This window comes from Falco naumanni, chromosome 1, assembly GCF_017639655.2.
Source record: "Falco naumanni isolate bFalNau1 chromosome 1, bFalNau1.pat, whole genome shotgun sequence".
Lineage (NCBI taxonomy): Eukaryota > Metazoa > Chordata > Aves > Falconiformes > Falconidae > Falco > Falco naumanni.
Window position 1 is genome coordinate 96,322,721 of NC_054054.1, and position 23,805 is coordinate 96,346,525.

The 23,805-nt window shown below is 43.9% G+C and overlaps 1 protein-coding gene across 13 annotated transcripts in view; it reads right to left on the bottom strand.

Annotated features, from left to right (window-relative positions):
• PITPNM2 (phosphatidylinositol transfer protein membrane associated 2) overlaps positions 1 to 23,805 on the bottom strand; it is a 141,394-nt gene that overhangs the window by 101,167 nt on the left and 16,422 nt on the right. The window lies entirely within an intron of this gene.

A 23,805-nucleotide genomic window follows, 5' to 3' on the forward strand; every position in this document is an offset into this window, starting at 1 on the left:
ATGCAGGAACAGCAAAATAAAACGAGCGTTTCTGACATTATTCCACTGGTGAGTCATCAATTAATTCTTGTTTGTCAGCTCCTATAAAGGCCGAGATCCTCAAAGGCAGCTGAGGCCAACAGACCCCGGACTGAGCTGGCAGCCAGGCTCGGGCCCCCATGCCCAGAGCCAGAAATGCCTTTTTCCCCTGTTAACTGTTAGCTGCCAACAAAAGCAGGAAAGGATCGGAGAGGAACTTCAATTGACAACATCCTTCCCTCCAGCCCCTCTCCCAACTGCAAACGCCACCACAAGACACTCGGTACACAAACCCCAGCAGTATTTTAGCGAAGCCCGACTGCCAGTCATTTCTGTCCCTCCAAGGAGAAGCCGCTCCTCCACCACGAAAACCCAGAGTTTAGTTTCTGTCCCTGATGCAGTTTTACTCCAGATTCAGCAAATGACCTTTCATCACTCAGCCAGAAGCCCTTCGCTGCAGGTGGCACATCTTAACAGATGCCCAGACCTCAAGTAACAGCAGCAGCAGATCAAAAAGCACCACCACACTGACACGGAGTAACAGAGGCAATACAAAAGGCAGCTCACTTCAAGCTAAGGCAGAAGTGGTTCAGGGAATTTGTTTGCATAGTTTGCCCTTTATTAAGATCCTGTTGGCTGGGATGCACAGGGGAAAATCAGGGATGTATTTGTATTTGATGGCAGGGACCACATAATAATTTGCAGTTTCTATACCCAGCTGACACATATATCACTTGTATTGAACACATGCTTTATTTCCTTTATTCTTACTTTCCAATTTTTCTTTCCTACGGCGACCCACTGTGTCCTTAATATACTTTTGCTTTCTCCCTTACCACGAGCTCTGTTTGAACAAAGTTTTGCAGAACAGAAAAATCTGTTCCCTGCTGGAGCCAGCCTTCCTCAGCCTCTTTTGTCTGAGGAAACAGCATTTAAACATTAATAGTAATCCTCCACCACTCAGAGCTAGGATAGCTAGTGATCAACAATACCAAAACCCCCAAGTCAGCAGGGACCAAGAGTCAAGTTTCTTATTCCTAAAAGCCATTTCTACACACCCCTGTTGTGTTGCAAATTTAGATCAGCTAAAAAAGAAGCACCACAAAGGGAACGGAGCTTGTTCGGTGGCCAGCATGGCCTTCTCCAAGTGGGATCACAGCTAAAGCATTCAAAAGTCCCATTAAGAAAGTAGCAGCCTTTTGATGTTAAAGTGACTTACTGCTTTCAGAAGACAGGGCTTGAGTACATTGGTGATCCACTATGCTATTGGGAAATTGTGTTTCTGGTGCCTAAAAGCTTGTGGCTCTTGGACAATTCAAGTTACAACATTGGATTTGAGCAATAGAACCTCACACTGAGCAGCTTGAGTTTTCCTTTGCTAATTACCAAAAGCCAATGTTGGCAAGGAATATTATACGCTTATCCAATTGATTCAATTAAAGATTGCCCATTTGTGCACATTTTGAAAGGGCAACCCCTTCTGCCTCACCTCTCTTTCACTGTTATATTTAAATACATTAATATTTTAATCTTCTAAAAGTACAAGCAACCTATCTCTTCTTTAAAAATAAATAAGGTAGGGAATGTGATCATTTTCAAAAAGCAGTATCTAGAGAAAGATATTAATGTAGATACAAACATGTTTCCATATCCCTAAAGCATACAGAAGGTCAGTCCAAAGTCACAAGGGACCAGCAATTTTGGATGGCCAAACCGACGCCTTATTTAAAAAAAAACAGTTTTTAAGAGATAAACATGCAACCACCTACAAATCTCCTGAAAAAACAAGAGGAGCAAACAGACTTCCATCACTTCAGAGAGCTATTTCCTTCCATGGTTTACAATTTTAAAAAGATAAATTAATAAATAATATAATAGTAATAATAATAATAAAGAGACAGGAAGAGACAGACAGACATCTGGGTTATGTTCTAAACGTAATTAGAAGCCTGACAACAGGACAGAATAATGTCAAACAAATTACCAGCAATGTGTTTTCATTCACAGGGTGACAAGTCAACAGGCAGTCAGTTAAATTTAAGACTGATGACATACCAACTCCTTAAATAAAATAAACACACTTACATACACGTAAAGCAACAGGGAGCCCAAACACACCATCGATTTCCCTTTGGGCAGGGCTGAACATCTCTGTTGTATCTGAGAAGTAATGAGTGTAAGTATGTTAAGGGGGCGGGTTTGTTTTACAAGCAGCTGCCAGTTCTTTGCAGGTGCCCAAGCCAACATGCCTTGGGCCCCAATCCTGGAGCTGCTGAGCACCCCTCAAGTCACCGCACAACGATGCAAGCATTATATAAATGCATATATAAAGTGACACTACAGAGTGCAACTCCCACTCGCAGCACTGCCCCAGGCAGGAACCTCCAGGAGAAAAAGCCATAGGAGCCTGAACAAAGGTCTTCGGAGACCAGACACCTTCACGCCGCATCAAATGACTCCTTCTCCCAGGTTCTCCAGCGCTCCCAGACACCGCAGACAGGGAAGGGTTTGCCAGCTGAGCTCAGGTACACTTCCAGGGGCTGACTGGCACATCCCCTTCCCACTCGGAGGCTCTCAGGCTTTTTTTGGTCAGGGTAGGGAGACACAACCCCACAAGCAGTGGGGAACTTGCTGGCTGAGGACTTTTGGGGGGGCTTTTTTGGTCAGGGTAGGGAGACACAACCCTACAAGCAGAGGGGAACTTGCTGGCTGAGGACTGCACACCCCTAAGTAACCGTCAACCTGGGCAGTGATGGTAGAAACAAGACTTCTAAGTGACATGGCTCTGCCAAAAAGCGCTGCAGAGTAGACCAAGTCTCAAAGACTGAAAGTGGTGCCTGTCAACACACTGAGCAGGGACAAAAGCAGCTACAAAACACTCCACAACAGTCCCCACACTAAACTTTAGGGTCCTGCTGGAGGACAGGTCTGCTGTGTGTAAAAGGACCTAAGGACGGCTGCCAGCAATCCCTGGGCACGTGGGGGTGCGTTCGTGCAGGAAAGCAGTGCCTTTGCCTTCCACTGTGTCCAAGCAGCTCCTGCCTGGCAGTGGGTTTCCCAGCACAGAGCTGCACCCCTGCTCCAAGGGACACATTCTGCTTCCCACCTCAGCACCTGCAGGGACCAATTTACACAAAGCTTCAACTTTCCACTTCCAAGGCAATTAAAAAAATCCCAAAAATAATAATAATAAAAAAAAAAACCACCACCACCAAACAAACAACAAAACCACACCTGAAAAATCTTAATCTCCTGAGTACCACGGGGGGAACACGTGCAGCCTGGGGAGAGAGCAGTTGCAGAGACCAGCTCTTCATTTTTCTTGCAGCAATAACTACCTATTTGTTTGCATCACGGTTTCACGGGAACACCAGTGCAGAGCCAAGAGATGACAGCTATGACGTAAATAGAGGGGAAAAGCAAACAGACTCAGTGCAAAGCGTTTAGGCAGCAATGGGACATGATGGTGGAGACGCCAGGCTGCAAGGAGAAACAATGCAGCACGACAGAATGACAGATGAAAAAAGAAAGGTTACAAAAGCAGAACAGACTAGAAAAGTACTTCCAGGATAATAATCCTTGCCTGTGTTTCTAATTATATCTGTAACACTTAAAGGATTTTAGAAGGCCAATTTACTTTTCGTCCTCTGTGCCATTTTCTGTTGGCATTTGCCCCGAATACCTGAAGACAAATGGTTGGTTTCAGTATCTGCTAACATGTGGGTGTGCAGCTGGGGTGAAACGAAGGCACAGAGCTGAACTGGCTAAAATCCCTGCATTGGGACAGGGACCAGCTGGGCAGCCCCCATCAGACATGCACCTGCCCTCAAACCTACCCATGGCAATGCGAACCCAGCATTGCCACTGCAGGAACTCCAGGCACCTTCTGATGAAAATTTTAACAAACCAGAAAAACATCAAACAGCACCAGACTGCAAGTTAAACATCAAGTCCAAATCCTTTGGATAAATAAATATACACGCAGTTTTCGATGGGCTATGCAGACGGCTGATGAGACCAGCTGGAATGATGACAACCCAACAGAACTGTGCCTGGACAGGAGCAGATACGGAAAGCGGGGGAGTTATCCTGTTAAATTTCTCTGAACTCTTCAAGCAGTTCTTTAGAGCTTTGTATTAACCCATTAATACAGCTATGCACTTACAGCTGTGAACAATTTCATTTACATTAGACATGAAGCATGAACTGGCCCAAACTACTCAAATTTGAAATAGAGGAAATAACAGGTATTAAATTAACCCAGCAAAGATGCAGCAATTTTAGTTGTAGAGCTATTCAGAGTAGAGTACTCTGGAGAGGAAAAAAATACTTCACCTGTCCTCTCAGGAGTAGTAGTGCTTAGGTTTAACCTAGAGTGTTGTCACTCTGTATAGAGCTCAGAGAATTTTAATGTCATATGCCAGACATCAAGAAGTCAACCTAAATTTCAGAACACCAAAGCCTTTAACAAACCATCAGGACAAACATCATAACTGGAAACATTTTAAGTTTGGAAATACACATGATGACGACTGCAGCAGCGCTACTAGGGCACTCTGAGAATTAATGCTGCCATCTGAAGGGAAGGGGAACATCGCAGCCTTCACTACCTGCTGCATGGTTCAAGAGCCTGGCACACTTGCTGACACCTGAATCTTTCTGCTAAGAAGTCTCTTCTACCCAGAAACAGGGGGAAGGGAAAGACTTTTGGATAAGAAAAATTACACCAGAGTTGTTGTTATAACAGTTCAGAATATTTCGCGTAATGCTTCAAGATGCTTCAGTGAGAGATCTTACCCAACAGCTTTTGGAAACAAGGTGGTAATATTTATCATCACCACCCTCCCCAGCTCAGTATGCTGAAAGCACATAGAGAAGGGGGAAAAAAACCACCAAAAAACCACACAGCCTTGGAATAGTTAAGTGTTGGGGGGGGGAATGGAGGGACGGTTGGGGGAGGGTTTGTTGCTTTTTAAAAAAAATTACTGATAACTGAATCAAACCAGAAAAACAGTCTAAGAGCACAGCCTTTGCAAACTACACTAGACCTTGACCCACAGCAAAGACAAACACACTTTTAAAAAAGGATAAAACTGCTCCACCATATTGAGCAGACATTCTTGAGATCTCCAAAATTATCTTTCAGAGTGTCAACTGAAGAGGCTGAATCCCAGACTCCGCATGAACAACATGGTCCGAGACTCAGACACAAAGGCCTCCCTGCGCAGGGAGGTTTGGAATGCCAAGAATATGCCTGTTCTTGGGAAGGGCTCTTCCAACTGGCATTTTCTAGAAAGAGCCAAGAGGCAGAGCCCAAACTGAGGACAAGTAAGAGCCAGCTTGAAACCCGTATGAGAATGAAGTGTCCAGCAGCAGCTGACAGTGCTTCTGATGGGGTCCTGAGCCAGCTGCTTCCCACCGCCAATGTAGAAAGCACCAGTGCTACCATGCTGCTCCTGCAATTATTTTAAGCAATCACCTTTAGAAAAACACTAATAAGATTCATTCCTCCTTTCTCATAACAGTACAACTTGTACTTAACCTTTCTGTCACTTAAGAAATATTCCATTTCAGAAAGCAGCACAGTATCAATTTAACAACCCAGCAAACAATACCTTCATGTTGCTATGCCTGTTAACCTTTGATTTACAACTACATTTTTGTCAGTTTTTGGTTTTTAAATTAAGCTGCTTATATTGTGAAGGTTAACAAAGTTCACTCTATTAAATTAACATCTGCTATATAAATAATGCATTACCAGAGGGGCAAAGAACATTTACAAAGCACTAAAAACAGGTGACTGAGCATTGAATGCTCTTTTCCCTGAATAACTTTAAAAGATAAAAAGAGAATAGACATCTGAAAACTAAACTCTTTCTTTGCACACGTTTGTGGTATAAGAATCACCAGCTCCAAATAATTTGCTTTGCAGTTGCTGTCAGGAGAGACCCGAGCAAGGCAGCGCAGGCTGGGCGCTGCGGGCAGCAGCTGACATGGAAAGCAGAAGCTTCCAGGGACGGACCGTTTGTTGACCCCATATGTAGGTTGTAACACTGACCGATCTCCCAAAGCAATTTTCATTAAGAAAAAGTTTCCAAGACCTGTCTTCCTCCTTCCGTAGCCCCAGAGGAAGATTTACACAAGACTCCTGGAGAATAATCCTGCCCCCACCCCCCCTTTTTTGTGTTTTCTTTTAGGTTTTTAAGATGAGAAAATTAATTTCAGCAATTTCTTGTGCTGTATGGGTATGGGTAACAGGAGAAAACAGCCAATCATATGGCATTGGATTCCCTGCCAACAGGAGCAGTACGTGCTCGGTGCAAAGGTTGTTTTGGGTTTTTTTTATTTACATGAATCCATGGAGCTCACTCCATTTCTGCACCATTTTAAAAAGGCAAAGAAAATAAAAAGCATAAATTATCTTCTAAAACAAGCACTTTTTTTTTGTACTGAAGTCTTCAGTGAAGAAATATAACACACAATTGCAAGAAGAGCTCAGATTGCTGCTTTAGACTCTAATGGCTTCGTAACAGTAATTAAGGCTTCTTCCTGACTTCGTAACTATGCCATAATGCATTTATCAAAAGCACATTACCACAGTGGACGCATTCACTCTTTCTGCAATATTTCGACAGCTCCCTTTGGACACTATCAGTAAATAAAAATCTTACGTGGTCCAATTAAAGAAAGCATAAATCCAAATCACTTCTCTGTGGCTATCTCATTGCGAACGCACTGCTCTGTCAATTTTTTAATGGAAAATGGATAAGCACCTCGAATACAGTCAAAAACTTCCTCCCCAGAACAACTCCGGGATGCAGAGCCTTTCCTCAGAGCCACAGGAAGGAAGGAAGGAGTGTTTCTCGGGAGCTTTGTTTTTATCACAGGAGGAGGAGAGGTTTTGACAGCAGAGAGACTATTGTCAAGTGCATTTGGACTCACGTCAAGTCTCTGCCTTGACAAATTGGACTGGGAGTCCTTTCACAGCGAAAGTGCATAGGAGAACATACCATGCAACAGAGCCACTTCTCCACTTCAATGAAAAGCAGAAGGGAATTACAGAGCTCTCTTCCCCTTCCTCCCATCCAATTGCCTCCAACAGGCTGCAACAAGCACAGCACAGCAGCGCTCTGCAGGGACGCATTCACAGATGTGAGCATCCTCCCCCTAGTCCCTTACCCACGCAAACCTCACTGTTTTATTGTGGGGAATACAAATTGCTGCTGCCAGCTGAGCTCCAGGAGGAGCGGCACATGTGTGAAGCTCACACTGTGTAATGACTGCTACCGAAAGTGCAAATGCAAGTGGGTGAATATTGGCATAAACCCTGCAGAGTGTAGCTAAAATTAGGGCTAGCAATATGGAGAATCCATAATATCCCCTGCACCTGGGTAGCTCAGTGCACTCTAGCCCAAATGTTCTTTAACTGGAGGGAGGGTAAAAGGGGGGAAGATGCAAAATACCCATGACCTTCCTTGCGATTTTTTTCCCACCAAAAGAGGTTTTGCATTAGCCATCCTGCAGCAACAGCTCCAAAGATTTTAGGATGGAGATAACTGGGGACCCACAACCCTTTCTTTGAGCACACAAAAGATTATTTTAAACCAAGCAGGTACTCTGCTCTAGTAATGATTTTCAACCTTTGCCATACTCTGTTTTTGCCATACACTTTTCCCTCCAGTCTCTTAACTGCTACCATGGGGAAAATACAGCAGTTCATTCAAATGCAGGATTTATTAGTATTAAATCAGTATTCCAGCTGTAAGTAACAAACCGCACTTCACATATGAGATGCAGAGTGCTTAGCACCCCTTACCAGTTATTCTGTGTTTTTTACCCCCTTGGTGTGGAAGGTTTTACACTGAGGAGAGAGCTGCGGGCAGTAACCTGACCAGAACTCCTTCTGCCCCTCCCCGATTTTAGTATCCTTTGCAAAAATCACAGAATTTCTCTAGCACTATCAGAGAGAGAAGCAAAGCAGCCAGGCAGCATATGGAAGAGCTCTTAGGTTTTTGTCTCTGGATTGCAGGGGGTGAGGAGAAAAATTTGTCAAGAAACCTTCTAGAAACCCGGGGGGGGGGGGGGGGGGGGGGGGGGGGGCCGTGGAGGAGAGTACTGGAATTGGCTACAGTAAATGAAAAGCATAATTCAAATGCTGACGTGTACTTCACAATGCCATTCTTTGAACTACATGGGAAAGAGCTGCACCAACCTCCATTTAAAAAAGAAAAAAAGGGGGGTGGAGGTGGCAGGAAGCTTAGGTACAGTGTTAGTCAGGAGCTGTTCCTGATGCCCCCATCCAGAAGCAGACTACCAAGCTTTCGTTCAACATGGTATCGCTACAACAAAACTACCTCCTGAGTGCTATAGTCTCTTAGTTATAAACAGCCTCTTTAAATAAGGGAAAAAAGTGCATTATAGAGGAGTTTGCCACATTTCCTTCAATAAATCCTTCCTCCATTCAGTGCTTCCCAACAGGAGCTGGTCTACCAGCTATCATCACTGGTAATTCTCTCCCACTAGAGGGAAAGTAAAATAAAAAATTCAGACCATAAAAATATCTCTTATCATAGGAGAAAGTTATTATGAGCTTTCATGCTGCCTAGCTGATGTCTGTGCACACTGATGGTCCCCTTTTTCCCCATTAATTGTCTGCAGAGGGAGAAAGGAACAAATGCTGACCAGGTAAGGTGCATCCAGAGACTCAAGGTAATCACACTCATTCCGTTTTATTTACAGTAACAAGTATTTTGTTTACATTAAGAACAGGTCCAAAGGCTCCTGGCAAAAGCATTCCATTAGGGCAGCTGGGTAAGCTGTCATCATGCTGTGCCAGGTATTCCTCTTCTGAACCACCTACTCTTGGCATATGCCAGAAAAAGGAGGGGGAAAAAAAAGAAAAAAGAAAAAGATTCTCCTCTAATTTCCCAGAGCCCCTGACAGTTCCTACCTGCCTGGTTTGTCCTCTGCCAGCTCCATGTCACTGCCAGCTTCAGATTTCTTGGCCAGCGCCCTACTCCAGAGAATGTCTCTTTGGGGCAGCCAAGTCGCTTTCTAGTGGAGTCAGAGCAGAGGGGCTGGCTGCAGAAACCCAGGAAAAGCCATCAGTGATGCTGTGCAAGGAGCACACCTATCGAGCTCCTATCCAGACTTCAAAACTGTCGGAAACACCCTTGATTTCCAGACTTGCCCAGCCCAGCACACACGCCAGAGACAAGAGATGATGTGCCAGCTCTCTCCAGGACTGCTCACACGTTCCAAGTCCAGGTAGTGACAGAGGACCACACGTCCCATAGCTCAGCACTGCCTTTGCAGCAGGGCAAGCACACGCCGGTGTGCGAAGCCTCCCAGCTGTAAGACCCCAGTGCCAAAGAGCTCACCAGGCACAGTGATGAGCCCGAGGGAACCAGCACTGCCCAGCCCGCAGTCCCCAATGCCAGAGGTTAAACAGATCGGGAGAGAAGTGGCTTGGACTAAGCTGGATTTGCCTCCACAGGGAGCTGTTAAGGCAGGGAGCAAGATACTTTTTTCCTTAAGCAAAGCCCAGGCAGAGAGATAGGCAACTGTCACCCTCCAAACGCATAAGCTTATTCCTCATAAAAAGTTTACATAGACTAAAGGAACTAACACTAATAAAGTTTTATCACTTCCTATACCCAGTTCTCAAGGGAGTCCCAACAAAGTTTTGTGGGCAGCTGCAGCAAGAGCCTGGGACTGAGCTACATCCCATCTGAAAGGGGAAAAGAAATTCCTGCTGGCAATTCAAAGCATCAAACAGATATTCAGGATCTATTCAGCCTTGAATCAGAAAAGGAAAAAAAAAAAAAGAAATTCATCCACGCTTTTAAGCTGGTCACACCCTTAAGCTCTCCAGAGAAGTTTTACAGCTTGTAAAACTCTCATGATTCATTTGGAAAGAAACCGCAGTCTGTGCTGCAGCCACGTAAGTGTAAGGTTTCATGGGGAGAAAGGGAAGCCTCAATGAATGGGACTTCAAGGGAGTATGTAAAGAGCACTAATCCATTTCAGGGCCCAGCTACAAACACAAAAGAGAGGAAAACAGAAGGGTTTCTGCCCCATATCCACAAGACACTTTGTGCAGAGAAAAGCACATTGCTTTATTTATACAGGAATTTTCTTTTCAGTGTGCACCACTTGGTTATCCATTATCAGCCTAAAAACAACAGGGCGCAGGAGACTAATGAGCAGCAAATACAAAGATGTGGAGCAAGATTTAAAGCACAATGGTTCAGGCACTCTTGTATTTTACAGAAGGTCATTCACTGGGCCTTTATACTTCATTTATCAAACTATATCTGAACTGGTGCAGTCATCCAGATTCAAGAAACCATCAGGCATCTTTTCTCTTCAAAAGGGAAAATAAATACTTCATCTGTGAAGCATTTTGCATCAGAGACTCTCCAAGTCCTTCCCCAGCACTTTGTCTCATAAAACCACCCGGGCAGACAGCTGCTCACCCTACAGATGGCCTTCAGAGGTAGAAAGAAGTTAACTGTTTTGCCCATACTGGCTTGGGCAGTCGCACAGCCACATCTCAGATCGGCACCTTCCTCAAGATGCACCCGACTGAGCCAATTACCCACGTCGCTACCCCTAACGAGTAGGATTTTATAGCCTCTTATTTTTCTAGTGGTTCCCTTGTCATCATAAACATCCCAGTGTTTGCTCACAAGTTGTTCCATTAAAAACAAATACGCTGCCACTCCACGGCAGCGGAATTTGCTGCAGAAAACCATCAAGAGAACAGCACTGTCTTGCCAGCCACCTGCACCACCTCCCCCTTTAACTCAAACCCAGAGGCACGTCACAATTACATTATTCCAACTAAATAAAATTATTTTCCCCTGTTCCAAGACATAAAACAACCACATTATTATGGCTATAGCCACTGTGATTTAATAATTTAAACAAAAGACACACACAATGATAGGAACATAGTAAGTAGCACAGCACTTCATTATGGCTGGAACCAGTATTTATGATCCCTGAAACCAAAGACGGTCTTGAAAATTATATGCCCAAATGCGTCACTTCAAAATTACAACTTAATCATATAACGCTCAACACAGAGCTTTGAAAAACACTGATCATCTTTTGTTTTTTTCCAGGGGGAAGAAAAGCTCTGAGAGATAATAAATCATTCAACGTATCGGTGGAAGCAGCTTACTTACGAAACAGGATTTGCAATGCAAAAAGTGAATCATGAAGCATCACCTTCACACTTCACCCTTCCTCACGCACTGCTATTGAAGACTGTCTCTCCAACTCACCCACCGCCTCCTACAGCAGGTCAGCGACAGGGCCAGTCGCCCGTTTCTCCATCATCCCTCTGCAGGAAAGGGCTGGTCGTGCTCCCTGAGCTCTGCAAGGAATGAGCTCAAACGCGAGGGAGCCACCCAAGAGCTGCAAGCGCGCCGAGAGCTCTAGACCATGCTGTACGGAGAAGTCGATCTAGGAAAAACGCTTTGGACACGTAGCCACAGCCCAAATGCAGTTCTTCGCCAAGACTGAGGACAATATGTTATTAACTAAAGTTTAATTATATCCACAAACATACATTTCTAGCTGAGGCATACAACTACATCTCTGTAGATCTGTTTGTTCTTCTAGCAGTCCCATTAAGAAATTAGTTTTGTGTTCACTTTCATAGCCCAGAACACACATTTATCTGGTATTAATTTGCTCCTGTTTTGTTTCCACAGGAATTTTACTTGTTCCATATTAATTAATTTATGTCAGAAACAGACAACACTTCACAAAGGACCCTCTAATCAGTGGCTAATAAGGGCGGGCTGCAGTACAGCGTTTATGTAACATGGGTAAGATTGTTTTCAAAAGACAAAGCATGGTTTCAAAGAACAAGCTATTGTCTCCCCACGAATCGACTGTGGAAATTAAGTAGACCTTAATTATTACATTTGCAGTGCTTTGTATTAGGTGAGGTCAATTTCCAACAAGTATCATTCCCTGTAAGAAAGAAGACTCTGGTTACTTGTAACACATAGACAATGCATTTTTCTTTAAAGAGAAAGTCTGCAGGAAGAAGGAGCCAGCAGCAGACACCCAGCCAGGTCTCTACAGCCGACCAACAGCCACTACAGCCGACCAACAGCCACTACATGAGCTTCAGCAGTGAAACCCTCCCCTTCTCAGAGACCCACATATTTGACAGTCACACTGAAAGCTGCCCACTCTCCCCACAACAACCCAGTAACCCAACTGCCACAGAAGCAAGGCAAGTAGCTCTGAATATTTTCTCTCTTCCCACACTTCAGTGCATCAGCTGTACGTGCAAGCAAAGAGCACATGCTCCATTCTAATGGAAGAGGCAAAATTCAATTAATGACACCAATCTTTACAAGTCAGCAGAGACTGCAGAAATGGCTCATTCGGGAAATTTTTCTTTCTGAAAGCTTCCGTGCACTATAATAAAGCAACTATTGCAAGCATTTATTTATTAATACAGAAAGATTTATTTATGAGAGACCTGCAATCAGCTTAGCCTCTGAAAGCGCAGCTTGATGTAGCTTAGCCCCTAGCCAAGAGTTTCTCATCTGCTTTTACATCAGGAAGCAGCATCCATTAGCTGTCCCTAACCCCGAGGCTAGTTGAGAATAGCCCAGGCGACACCTTGGCACCCCCTTAAGACTCAGGGCTGCCAAAACCAGCGGGCAGCCTGCAGTCACCCAAGCTCTGCTTTTATGCCAAGGCTTCGATATGGTAGAAGGAAAGAGGCTGATTCCACAGGCAAGGAAAGCTGGTGAGGGGTCCAGTTAGGGTGTGTATGACGGTGTTTGTGAAAGGAGCTGGAGAACTGCAGCCTTCCCTTAAATTAGCATGGCAGGCAGAAATATGAAAGGCTGTAAGTGTAAGGTAAGTTACCCAAATCCTGCTTTTCTATGAGAGGAAGACCAATTCATATGGCTGCAGCCCAGAAGATGCAATACCAGCACACCGACATGTCTCTGCTGGGCAGAATACCTCCCAGAGCTACCAGCAAGAGGAGCTTTGGCAACAAAAGAGCCACTTGATTTAAAGCAACTGTACTATTAAGTTAACATTTTTGTTCATAATACAGGCTAGCTTATACTTAGAAGAAAGGCAAAGGGAATGGCACAGGGAGCCATTTCGATTCGTAAGAGGCAGTTATTAAGGCAACCGTAAGAAACAGGGAAGGGAAGCTTTCCCAATGGTTTTGCTACATTCTTCCATCATGATTTCACAAAGCCCGAGGAGTCAATAAAAGTGTATTATAGGTCTTCAAGGAAGCAGATCCAGGTACTGCTTTGACTCTCCATTACAAGAGACAAACCCAAATGAAAACGTTGCCCAGTTCCCAAGTATCAGGATCCTAGTCCTCTTCAGCTTGTCCTTTATCACTAGTAAACAGCGATGGTGATAACAGTAAGACCGTACAGCTCTCTAGATGGCAAATGCTGCACTGAACATACCATGGAATTAAGCACAAGCCTTGCCAACACAGAACAACAGCAGATTTAAAAGCAAGGGCAGTCTTTCCACCAGCAATAGCCCAGGATCATGAAACTGCTTCCAGCTGTCCCACTCCCTGAACTTCCTGCCACCCTGTCCAGGGAAAATGCCTTTGTCCCTGACCGTGACCTGCAGAAAACAGCCATCCGTCCAGGTGTGAGCATTAAGAAGTCCCTGCAGCATTTGTGGTGCTTTGGATTAGGTCATCACAGTGCTGGGACAGTCCCTTCTGTCCAGGTTATCAGAAGTTCAGCTCTGTAGCGCAGTAGTGCTCTACCCACCACAACCTTGAGAAGGGACACCCTCCGTGCCCTGCTGCTTCTGGCTCCTCACAAACAAGATCACTGGGAGCAGGCCAAAATTGAGCTTCTGTGTCCTCAGAACACAGGGATGGAGAGAACTGCTCATCACTGCTTCTGACAGAAAACAGCACAATCAATTACAACAGGTGACTTTTTGCATATTAAGTATACACGGAAAAAGATTTTGAGATGTTAACACCTGTCATTGCTGATTCTCCATCAGAGCCTCTTCCCTAAATCCCAGAAAAAGCATAGGATGCTCAACGCAATGGGGACCACCAGCCATAAGGTTGACTTGAAACAAAAAAGAAATGGCTCAAGAAGTTTGTTCCACATGCAGAGGAAATGACTAGAAGGGAGAGGAAGTAGAATCTAAACAGTGCACCTGAAAGCACAGCATCAGACAACTGCCTAAGAGACCGTACAGTCAATACAGTCAGCTGTCAGCCGCTGGTATCACACGACTTGTAATATCTCTGCTGGGACTGAGGTGCTGCACTTTCTTATCCAGGGGTCTCATGCACACACGAGTGTGTTCTTGGGCACCCACCTCCACCATCCAGGCGACTACCCCTCCATGAAACATCTCCCTCAGCTCTGCAAACCACAGGAACACCCTTGACTACCACTGCTGCAGCCACAAAAGGGACAAGAGTGCCTACATAATCCTTCAGGGGTGAGCAGCCATGGGGCTGTAACCTCCTGGGGTGCTGGAGAGCCCCTAAGCCACTCAGACAAGAGCATCTGTGCCCACATCCTCTGCTGCCATTTCACGTGGTCGTTTCTTGCCAGCACAGCTGCTGATTAAAGCTTCTACTGACATCTGAAGACTTAAAGGCAAATAAAAAAACCCTACACTTCTTAATCTGATTCATGCTTTTTTAATGACTGGAGTTCCTATCATGTGGAAAGCATCTTTTGCAAGGTACTACTTTGACCACTGCTGTTCAGAAATGTAAAAAGACTTGCTAATGCTCTGCTAAACTTCTCACAGAAGTATTTATACCAGCACCCCCCAATTTTTTCCAACTATAATCTAATTCATGTGCCTCTCATCTTAGCTATGGAACAGCATGTTAAATCCAAGATCAGAGCTCATTTAGATAAATGGAATTGGGCACATCCAGCAAGTCATTCCTGCTGCGACATTTCTACTATTGACAGAGTTATTTCCAGGCCCAGCGTAGGCAGGGAACTGGGAGGACTCACAGGCTTCAGCACAGTCACTGCCCCTCACTGAGGATGCACAGAACAGCCAAAATTTCCAAAGGGACTCTACCTGAGTCTAGTCACATGTTAATAAGCATTCTGGCAGCATTTCCCAGAAACAACCTTCAAGTTACCCAGAAACATATTCCATCAAAATAAACCTCAACATAATAAAAAAGAATAAAAAAGAAAAGAGCTTTTACTGGTAGACTGCATTCTAGCTATATACAGAAGAATTAATGGATAAACTAGAGTGATTGATCAAGGGGATAGCTCAAATGAATTTTGAGGTTATTTTCTTAGTTCTTTCATAAACACAAATAGTGCTGTCCAAGTTTCCCTTTCCTTGTTCTTTGTTACTCTTCATGAGCTCTTAAGAATATAGCTGAATCCTATGGGCCTCTATAGGACTTAAGAGCACCCAGTGGACCTTAAACACTTAGTAGGTGATGAGCTGAAGTGAGCCCACTGCTCTAGAGTTTAACAGTTAAATCATCCAGAATAGATGCAAATTTCCAATCAAATAAATCAAAAGTTCTCCTTCAGCACTGAACAGTTCCTTTTTTTCTCTAGGGCTCCACCCCATGTTCCTTTCTAATCTGAATAAATATGGTATTTGCATCCCCTTCTTTTTTTTTTTTTTTTTTTATAAACAACTGCTGGGATGATGCAGAAACAGCACAAAGGATTTTCTTTAGACATTCAGAGCACTGCTCATCTGATTGATTTCAAATCATCATACTTCATAAACAGAATGTATACACAAGAGCCTGTCAATACATCTGCTTGGTGCATCTTTCTCTCCGCTCACAGCCCATGCCCAGAGGTTAACGCAATCCTGCACTGCAGAACACACCACCTCCATGAGAACTGGTACTTTTCAGCCACTCTCCACTCAAGCTGAGGTGCAATTAGCAGGGGTCACAACCACGCAGCCACACCCACCAGAACACTTCTAGTGCTAGGGCTCAGCAGAGGTTATCTCACTGATAACCTACATACACCCTGGGGACATCTGTGCAATATGCACGTCCACACACTGACGATTCAAAGGATGTAACCCAGAACTTGGCTGTAGCACGCGATTTCTCAGCACTGCCTCAGAGAGCTGTGCGAGACGTGCTCTGCTCAGCCTTCAGAAAGGAAGCTGGCCTTGATTTAGAGGAACATATGTTCTTCGTATAAATGCATACATAACAGCATGCTACTGACCACTAACGATTCCTGGAAATCCATTAACCTTCCTGAAAATCACATTTTCAGCCAAAAGAAACACATCCAATTATTAAGACAAGGATGCCTATACCATATACCCCAGAAATTAATCATTCTTGTACTCCACTAAGACACGTCACAAGGTAGCCTGCCTCTGGAAAATTAACTGCTATGAGTCAGTCAAAAAGATAAAACAATTGAAGGATTTTCATACATTCTCTTACTCAGGAAGAATCCTCTTTCCAACACTTCTCTCCACTTGTCAAACATTTAGTGGATCTGGCATAAGTATTCAACACATCCTGCTTGTTAGTCTAGTTGGACAGAGACAGTGGAAGTTCCACGGAAAGTTCTACAGCAGGTTCTCTTCAGATCTATAAAGTTTTGCTTTTGGCCTCAATGGAAGCAGGATTAGATCCTAAATAGGTCCACAGGGAGCTTCAAATGGATTACATTTGAATGGAAGACAATACAAGGAAAGAGAATCTCAAAGCAGGATAGCGTCATCAGATAATGGTATATTTTATGCAATGAAAAGAAGATAACATCACCCTTATCTGCATTACATCAAGTATCTTTTGCTTCCAAAAGCCCTTAAGGCTGCAGAGTTTTCAGTTACCTTTGCTCCCTCTATTTCCACTAGCATTAACACTCTTCCTTAGAATTCTGCTGCCAGCCGCCGCGTGGTCTCTCCGGATATCATGAATTAAATTCTCGTTTCTTCTGACTCCTTCCATCGTTAGAAGGACATTTATCAGGTTAAGCCCAGATTTCTTCCCCTGTCTTACCAGCGGAGTTGTGGATGACTAATCAAAAGACTGAATATATTTTAAAGATCTAATTCTCCCTTCACTATTTATACTAGTCAATGTCACTTTGACACTATTCTGGCTTTCAAGTGCAAAAAACTTTCAGACTTAAACTCCCTTTAAAATTAACATGCTCTCATAAGCAGACATGAGTGCTATTCGCTCCATCCTTCCCTCCCCCAAGTTAGCTTCAGCTGTCACCAAAAACACAGTAAGCATTTTCCTTCTTGGGAACTGTGTGTTCTTGCAGTTATATTCAGTGGACCAGAAGAGTCTGGCATCGGAAAAAGAACTATCTGATTTCTTGGACTCGCTGCAAGAGAACCTGTCTCGGCCAGATACAGTTATTACCACCAAGAACCAAGAATTCAGTTAAATTAAAGATGCCCTAAGCAATGAATATTGGCTATACAAAAGTGATCAAGCATCCACCCACTACAGACACAGCTTTGGGGCTCTGGCTGCTCTTTAAAGGGTGTTTCTTCCTGCAGTTATTTGTAACTGTGAGCGAAACACTCACTTCGTAAGTTAGCATAAAGATTTTCAGGATTTCCATAAATGGCTACCACTATTTTACTAAACGGAAAGTAGTCAACAGCTCTTGAGAACCTTTCACATTTGTTGGTTTGTTAGATCCGAACATGCATTTCAGCTTAATTCAGACTGAGCATGTGAGTCAAGGTCAAATCTACTATTTTTGCCATTATTTGTATTGCCATCTTTCACCTGTATTCCCTGTAATTTCTATTTCTGTGCCAAGTCATAAAGAGGGCAATATAGCCTGCAAAAGCAGCTGCACCTCAGACCCACCTTGAGATACTGAACCTGGGAATGCCCTTTTATGTCAGGCAAGAGACCTGCCACATTCAGATGGCGAATCCTTGCATGACAATACTTCGACACTGAAGAGAGCACTACCTCTGGGCAGCAGCGAGAAAAATGTACAAAAAGACAAAACAGATACAAAGCATCTTCCTAAAAATCTGCTCAAGGCAACAGTTTTCTACAGATCATTTCTACCACGGTTTCCATCTTCTGGCTCGCCACATGCAAGCCCAGTCTGCAGGCAGAGAAAGCATCTCTGACCACTTCCAAGGAAGTAATTTCATTATCTCACTTCATTAATTGCCCCTCTCCATCACATGATCCAGGTATGGTAAAAGCAGGTCTGTGAGCACATCTCTTGCTGTCCCCTCCAGGAAGGGTCCTACCTCCATTTCACAGGAAGGGCGCCAAAGGGAATTTTATTGAATGTCACGGTGAATTGCATAGCATCTGCTCTATGCTACGCCCAGGACAACCTTCTCTATAGAGCTTTTCCATGAGGGGCTGTTCATCAGGTCTTATTTTTAAAGAATCTGGGCCAAGTCATCCCTGCTGTAGCTTTAATGACGTCAATGAGCTACAGCAGGGGGGAAATTGGGCCATTATTTTTTATGTCCATATGTCATGTGCCCATTAAAAAAAAAAACGCAAAAGAAGATCAAGGAAGAAAAGTTATTGAATCAAAAAACTATCCTGCACAGAGAGTAACATCTAGATGTGGAATGTTTCTCTTTTGTTTCTACTGTACATCTAAAAATATACAGTTTATGGAAAAAGAAATACTTCTGCAGTGTCAAGGTATAACGCAAGTTCTGCAACGACAAATTATATTCACATTTTGTATCCTGTTTTGCATAAAAAGTTAAAAAAAAAAAATCTTTACTAGGAAAAGGCCTCTTCAAAACTCAACAAAAGCAAGTGGCAGAGTTGCCAGCAACTGCTAGTTTCTCCACTGTAAGCCAATATTAATCATACTCTGCATACCACCACCCAGTAGTAAAGCCCAATGGACTTTTTTCTGAGCTCATTTCTTATCAAATCCAAATCACTATTCCACAAATATCAAAAGCAAAAAGACAAAATGTAAGTTTAAACCTAAGCAATGTTTTCTGTGTCTATTCAAAGCCTCAAACACCAGCATGGAAAGGGACGCAGCTGAGGAGACCAAGCCTGCCAGATGTAGGACACCAGCTGTGAACAGCAGTAGCAGCCACCGCAACACATCACAGTTCTGTGCTATTTTCAGCAGGCTGAACTGAATCATTTATCTTGAGCGAGTTGCATACACATTTTCCACCCACCGTGCCCCAGACCATCAGGTACTGCCCCAGGCTGCAAGCAGCAACCCAGGCGAGCCAAACCGCAAGGTGCCTCCCAGCCAGTGAGACCTGCAACCAGAACTTCTCAACTCCGGATTTAAAAGCCCACTTAACTGACATTTAAGCATATGAGTAATTTTATTCATATGAACATAGGTAAAATTACTCACCAATATGTTTATAGAGTCATGCCAATATGCCTTGTAAAGACAACAGATTTTTCAGAACCATCCAGGAACAGCAGCAGATCACAGCAGCTTCATGTTCCAGGCCTCTACTTTGTAGAGGACTTATTTCAAAGCTTAGTGGAAGATTCCTTTGAAATCATTGACCCTAATTCTCCAAGTCTCAGCTTTAGTCAACAAGTCAGTCATCTTCGTAAAGGCCTTTTTTCCAATTATTTTCTCTTTGCATTAATGAGTTCTTTTTCCCACAAAAAGCCAGAACAGTTTGGGGGTTTGTTGCTTTTTTTTATTTTTATTTCTGTCCTCCCCCCCCCCCCCCCCATTCCAGCACTGGAATCAAAATAACTTGAGATGGAAAATGTGTGACCTCCCAAGCCTTTATTTACAGTATCACAAACCACAAGGGAAGGATCTATCTAAGTTTTCCAGCTGGAATGGGAACAGCAGGGAAAAACGTGCCCTCATTTTTGCAGCCGTGATATTTAACACATCACAGGGGAGAAAGACGGGGAGGAGGTAGCAGAGTTAGAAGCAAGTAATGATGCCACGGAAATGTCAGATGAAGAGGTCTCAGCCACACAGATAAGTTTATGTGATTACATCCTTTCTCCTCAGAAATAAACAGAGCTTTCTACATGCAAATGTAATTGCAAAACCAGTCAGACACAGATTAAAGGAGCTCCTTCTTGACTTTTACGTTATACAAGACTGTAACATACAGAAGCCTTCTGACTTCACCTGAATTTGTATTAGTGCTGTAACGATCTCTCCTCGTGCCACCATCTCCCAAATTCCTACAACAAAGACTCCATCAAAACCAGGAAGTCTAGAAACAGCGGAATCGTCCTCAGATATTTAGACAACGCAGACAAACACAAACGAACGAGGTTTAGATCTATAGAAAGTTACTTGCAGCAGGAAACTGTCAGTTAGTTTGTGGTTACAACCACACCAGTGTCACAGCTCTTTCCTCCCAGTTAAATACGTATCTCCAAACAGTTCCTCATGTCTAGTGTTTCTCTTGTAAGAGGAGGAAAACAACCACAAGAAAATCTTGCTAGTATTTCCACTAAAAATTTCACGGCGCCAGGAGACAATCATCTTTGAAAAGTGATCCTTCTGTACCTTTCCAAACATTTATTTATGTCCCAGACTGTCAGGTCTAACACAGTTTACCTGTAACTGTCTCCCACCTTTATGAGATCCCATTCCCGCCCCTCCCCTTACCTGTCAGCGGCTCCTCCTTCTCCCTGCCTGGCACTGCAACAAGTGCCACACTAACCCACAACCTGTACGCACCGAGATAGGCGAATGCCACAATTGTACTGCTCCGAAACGCTGCCAAACAGGGTTCCGCTCCTTGCCAGTACAAAAGAAGCCATCACAGCTCTCTGAAGTGTTATCACCTTGATCTAACTCACTGTAAAGTGTTTTGCAACACAGTCTATGAAGGATCCAACACAAGGATAGACTTCTCTGCCTTCAGTCGGTTTCCATAAACTCACCCCTTACAGTAAGGGGTACAAATCTCATGTCACAGGTCACACAGTAAGTCCCCTGGTAAGTACAGGATGCAGAAAAAGTAAGCCAGCCCAAACTGGAGTTCATATAAAAAGGCATAGAGCTCTGGAAGGGAAAAGGCTTGTCACATTACACAGCCAGGTGTAGAAATGTACCTAAAAGTCACAGCACAGCATGGCACAGGCACAGACAGGTGCTGCAAGCAAAGCAGGGAGCACTAGAAAGGCATTAGAAGGAACCAACTGCAAAGCAAACCTGTGCTTCCTTTTGACAGGACACCATTCATCCCTTCAGTGATGTGCACCAAGTGTTTAGAGGGGACACTACTTGCCCAGTGCACAAAACTTCTCCCCAGCCCACCTCACATGTTCTCAGGCTAAGGCACCCTGTAATTCCACCTCCTTTCACCTCATCTACTTTCCCCTCTCCCATATATTAGCCTCCTGCCCAACATCAGCTTCCGCCTCTTCTAACAGAGAGAAGCACTCATTCCTCATCCCATCCAGGCTTCTGCAGTTGCAGGACCAGTGGAAACACAAAAAGGCAGGGCAGTGTTCCAGGACAGCTAGAAGTAAAGGCTACTGAGAGACAGAGAAGCAGATACCTCCCCATTCTGCATCAGCATCCTCCATCTCCCCTATCACACTGTTTACCTCGCCGGCTTCTTGTCCAGGTCCCACAGCCATGCTTTGAATATCACAGGCACTTACAGCTTGTGCATGCACACATGCCCCTCAGATTCTGCTCACATCAGGGACTGAGAACACTTTCCTAGATTTTGAAGTAATTCTATGCAAAATACTCCCAGGTATGACTTGTAGAGGAATCTTCTCCCACCATTTTCACTCTGTCCAACAGTTTGGATTCAAAGCCTTTGGGTCTGGAAAAGCAAAAGGCTGCACAAGAATGCTGGCAGAATGAGGGGAAAATTAGCCAGTGCCTACAGCTTTTTCCTGGACGTTGCTATTGAGCTTTTTGTTTTCCTAAATGCTGCATTCTCTGACAACATTTAAAACCCATTTTTCTTCCTATGTTCCTTACCTGTCAATCCAGGGACATTACTTTTCTCTAGTGACGCAAGCCGCATGTATTCATTTTGTTGTGAATACAATTCTGAAGGCAGCTTCCCCCCACCTGCCCAAGGAATTAATGAACACTTGGGCACCGCTCTCACCAAGGATCATCAGCCCTCCTAAGTCCTTCAGGCAAATGAAATTGAGCAGAGCCACAGCCCCAGGGCAAAGCAAACCCTAACCACTGCTAAGGATTGCATTTCTTCTTTGCTGTTACCACTAATTCAGAGAAACACACTCTCCTCTACAACAGCCGACAGGGGAGCAAAGGTGGAGTGCGTGACCTAAAGGCAAGGAAGGCAAAGCTCTTGGGGCACAGCTGCTCTCCCTCAGCACAGGAGCACAAATCCACAGGGCAATTAATGCCTCTATGAGCATAAACTCCTCTGTTAGAGCTGCTGACAGCAGCTTTTGCTCCCAAGAGACCAGTCTGCAGCTCCTTCAGAGAGCTGTGGTGGGCAGAAGAGAAGCCGCCGGGCTTTCTCCCAAGGAAATCAGGTATCCCACAGAGGGACAAGCCACGGCACTAGTAACAGCCCACCTGGAGAGGATTCAGGAAGGGAAGAGACATGGGGAATGGCAATGAATTCATTGGGAGCCAATTTACCGACAGGAGACAATTAAGGTATTAAAATCACCCTTTGTTTTCAAGGATTTCTGGTAAAGATATTGCATGTTAATACAGAGCTGGTGGCACTGCGGTTTCAGTGTAACTGCTGCGACCCTGAGGTATAAATCCAGAGAAATTAAAAACATCATTTCAGCTTGATAAGTGAACAGACTCTGATCCAAACTCATTAATCCTTTCTCTGTTCTTCCCAGCAATTCATTGCTCTTAAGTAAGAAACCGTAGAGTTTGAGTTTTAGCATCCAGCAGCAAAAATTCAAAGTTGCTATACCACAGTATCACCACAAAGAGAAACATTAGGTCGAGTTAAGAGTTAAAAACACCCTTTCTGACAAGAAAAAAAAACCCAAGTGGTGAGGAACATACTGGAGGAAAATAAAAAGATGCAAAACTACAGAGTCAGTCTAAAGGCTGAAACCCCATCTATTGAAAATTTCCTGTTCAGCCACTAATTTTGAGGGCAGATTTAAATACTACGATAAATGTTTCTAGAACTCACACACAAGAGGTTTGGTGAGAGCTGGACACATACATAGTGACCCACAAGCAGCACTCCAAAGGCTGCAGCATAAGGGAGTAGCAGGTCCATACATTCATCAAAAGCATACAAAACTCTTCAAATTTACTTGTTAAAAAAGTACCACACATGGTACCTGCTTCCCCATCTACACTCTTTACTGGGGAAATTTTGCATGTCAATCCTCCTGGCAACGTAAAGCAAATGAAAAGTTCAGAGGACAAAAAAAGGTAGAAATTAACAACGATTTTCTGGTAGTACCAGAGGCTGCACACTATTTATTTCAATACAAATAAAATGCAACAAGGTTAAGATTTTTTGGGGAAAAAAACCATGCAAGATTTAAATATGCACACAAAAACTTATGTTTGGCTGCACAGGATGTGCAATTTTCTCCCTTTTAATTTATTTATTTGAAAAATATCAAATAAACAAGGATGCCAACTAAGCAGAAAAAGGGAGAGAACGTGTGGGGTTTTTAAAAAAACAGGTTTATTACCAATACAAGTCTATGCAATTTAAGCCAACTATGTCCTGTGACTGCCAAGCCCTTCTCAAAGGCAACTCATACAGCCATTCTTCCAGACTCCATTTTATCGTGTTCCACCCCTGAGCACCTATTCAAGTGGAACCCAAGCTAAGGTTAATCCCCTCTCACCAGCAGCGAGCTAG